This window comes from Cibotium barometz, chromosome 2, assembly GCF_041138505.1.
Source record: "Cibotium barometz isolate CiBa-2024 chromosome 2, ASM4113850v1, whole genome shotgun sequence".
Lineage (NCBI taxonomy): Eukaryota > Viridiplantae > Streptophyta > Polypodiopsida > Cyatheales > Cibotiaceae > Cibotium > Cibotium barometz.
The window spans coordinates 17,468,112-17,471,646 of NC_141047.1; positions in this window are offsets into that span (position 1 = coordinate 17,468,112).

Consider the following 3,535-nt stretch of genomic DNA (forward strand, 5'->3'; position numbering starts at 1 on the left):
TCCACTGATACCATTCAGTAACATACTCTTTTTTGCTTGCAATTTAAAAATCTTGGTGAGGATTTCAAGGGACAAGAGAAAGTGTTGGTGCCATACAAACAACTACTAGGAAGGTCCTTAAGAAGCACCACAGCATCCACAAGCCAGTTGACAAGTGTGAAGAAGGGTTGGTAAGTGGCAGCGGTAAGCATTTGTATTACAAAATCCCTTGCACACTCAAATCATACCAAAACTTTGCCAAAATCTCTAGCTTTTTCTCAAAAATTAGTCTTTGATTTTGGTGGAGTTTGGATCTTACACTTGTAATAAAGGAAGTGATTTTGTGCTTGGATAGCCTGCTTATGAAGGCTGCTTATGAAGGGTGCATAACTGGAAGTTCTAACTAGTTTCAGACATCTCAATGGCATCAAGGGGGCCTTCTGCCACACATATAAATAAGTTCTAAACCTTAAACCCTACATATTGGTGGTCACTTTTGGCATATCTTGAATCATATCAACACTTAAAGAATCACTGCACACAATGAATATGTCTGTAAGAAGTAGAATTCCTTGAACTACTATAATTTTTTTTTTCGTGTAGTATCAAATTGAAATCTGATTGAAAATATGGATTCCTTTTTTTTGAAGATAGATTTTGACTATAAGAACATCAAAATCAGAGACCTAGAACTCCAGATACGGCTGGACAAGGTGAGGTAGTGTCAAATAGCACTACAAATTAAAAAACACATGACGTGTTCTCCCTCAGCACACTTAGGGTTTGTAAATTCTGAGCTTAGGGTTGTATTGACCTTGAATTGGCCTACCCTCATAGCAAGTTTGAGCCTAAACATACAACTTTAATCTTGGACCTTCCCGGATAGGACTAGCTTGGGATCTACCACTAGTGCTTATTTTTAGTAGTTTTTAGGACTAACCTAGGTTTGTGAGGTCTAGTGTGACATTTAGGCCCCGTTGGCAGACTCTCGGGAATGAGGATGCTTGTCAAGTGGAAAGCTGAAGAGAAATTCTAGGACAAAGAACTCCTTAAACACTCTCCAATCTGGAAGTAGTTTTACAAATGAGGTTTGGCATGTGGGTGAACCTTTCCATAGATATAGATCCTGGCTAGATAGACCTTGATTGAGGTGTCCAATAATGGTGCACCTGGGTGGAATTCTGACTTTTATACTTTCACCTAACCAAAATAGCAACAAATGAGATTGTATCTGTGCCATACTGGGTCATTGGAAACTTAATAAGCTAGTCTGGATGGATCTCAAATTGGACATCCAGGTCAAAAGTTATAATTAGGTGGAGTTTTGGATATGTTGGGTTCCTAAAGAAGAAAAGCCGACCGAATCTAGGGCTCTTCTGAAACTCACCTAGCTCTACCAAGCAAACGGGGAAGTAGAATCCAACCAAAAACTATAGATGGGTTTTTCTTACCCTGAACTACCTCTCCATATCACTTTGAGTGTGGTTTAGCTTGTTGAAGGACCCTCCAAACCCCTGATCCCTAGGCAGGTCTCAAAAAATCACTTGGCTCATTCTCCCACCTTGTTAACCTATGTTGAACCCAGCCTTGCATGAAGAAAGTCCGTGTTGAACTCTACAAGCTAGTCTAGATAGGTCTTTAGTGTCGGACACCCGAGCTAGGAGAAGTGACAGGTGGATTTTTGACTTCCTAAGCGGGTCACAAAAAAATACCTAGCTCTTTTTCATGCATTGGCAAATTTGATCTTACATCTGCATGGGCGGCACTTAGGGCTACCTCACACCAAATTTGGTCTCGATTCAACACAGTGGGATTATTGCCTATTTTTAGTAATTCTTGCTAAATTTAGCTGATGTTACTTTGAACAAGAAACTGATAATAGAGTGGAAGAAGAGTATTTCTCTAACTTTCACCAGCCTAAAAGTACCCGTTGTTAGGTAACTTTGTTGTGATCAAAGGAGCCTTTGAGTTTAGACTCATTTGGGCAGTGTTTCTATGCACTTGCATAGTGGAAGAGTCATAGGTACCTGCACTTGGATAGTGGAAGAGTCATAGGTACCTGCACTTGGATAGTGGAAGAGTCATAGGTAGCACTTGGTTAGGTGGATTGGAGGACAGAGCCTCTCACGCTCCTAGAGATAGCTGGCACTAGAATAGAAAAATCACATGATCCCACCAGCATGTTTATCCAAGAAATATGGATATATTATTAAATTATGTATTTTTTTACATTCCAAGAAAGAAACATCGATATTACATGATGGCTAGAAAATAAGCACAATTGAAAATTAGGAGTTACATGTGAGGGTGGCATGGAGAGAGACTGGTGGATTTAAGACATGTGAATGTAGGCATATATAAAGGAGATCATGCCCATGTAAGAGACTCCTCTCCATGCACCCAATCTACAAAAGTAGGAAGGACAAGGAGTTCATGGGTCTGTAGAGGTCATTATCCCTAGATACATTCCCTAGATACATAGTAGGATATACTTAAGTAACGTCGTTGAAAAAAGCATAAGAAATAGCTTTTAAACTTATCCAATTGTGTAGATATAAATCTTTATTTTTATTTTTTTTCATAGTAAATCATGTTTTTTTTGTAAGATTTAACCCATTTAATGTGCTCAAATGGCATTTTCCCTTCGATTTGAGTGGCTAGATGACTATATTTGGACATTAGATGTGAGAGTTATGGCGATTTTGAAAAGTTGTCCCAAGTACTTTCGCCAGTGACAGTGAAAGTACTTGGGCTTTCCTTCTTTCACAAGCTATCCTAGATACTTTCTCTAGAGAAAGTACTTGGCTTACTTTCTTTCACACCAAGTTATCCTAGTTCATGTGCATGCAGAGGAGATCTTGTTATCTTAGGGACTCCTCAAGTACTTTCCCTAAAGGAAAAGTACAGAGGAAAAGGAGGTCATGGTAATGTAATGGAGAACATAGCCATGCTAAGGAATCTTCCCTAGGTACTTTCTACAAGTAAATAGGGAGGATATGGAGGTCATGTGTGCTTGTAGAGGAGGCCATGCCAATAAATTCTACGAAACATGTATCCCCACTAACCCTTTTTTCTAGTATGTTGTATAATTTCTTGGATAAATATATGAATTAATGCATGTGGAAAATTATAGCTTAGCATTTTTAACTTAGAGGTTTTAGCTCGGTAAATGTGCATACCCATCATAGGGTTACACTCATGGATAAATATATGCTCTCTCTAAAGAGAATGCGATATAGGTTTTATAAATTGATTGAGCCTAGCCCGTGGAGAAATAAAAAACCCTTTAAAATACTAAATGTCCCTCCAAGCAAGAAACCACGTGATGGTGGGATAAAGATTAAAGAAGTAACTTGTGATATAACCACAAGGAAGGTAGCTAATTTTAAAGTGGAAGAGTCTCAAAGACTTGTAGAATAGATTGTTCAAGAAACACAATGGACAATTATCACCTTGGATAAGCAGGAAACCACATGATGGTGGGATAAACATTGAAGAAGTAACTCATGATATAAATACATGAAACAAACCTTTAAAATACTAAATATCCCTCCTA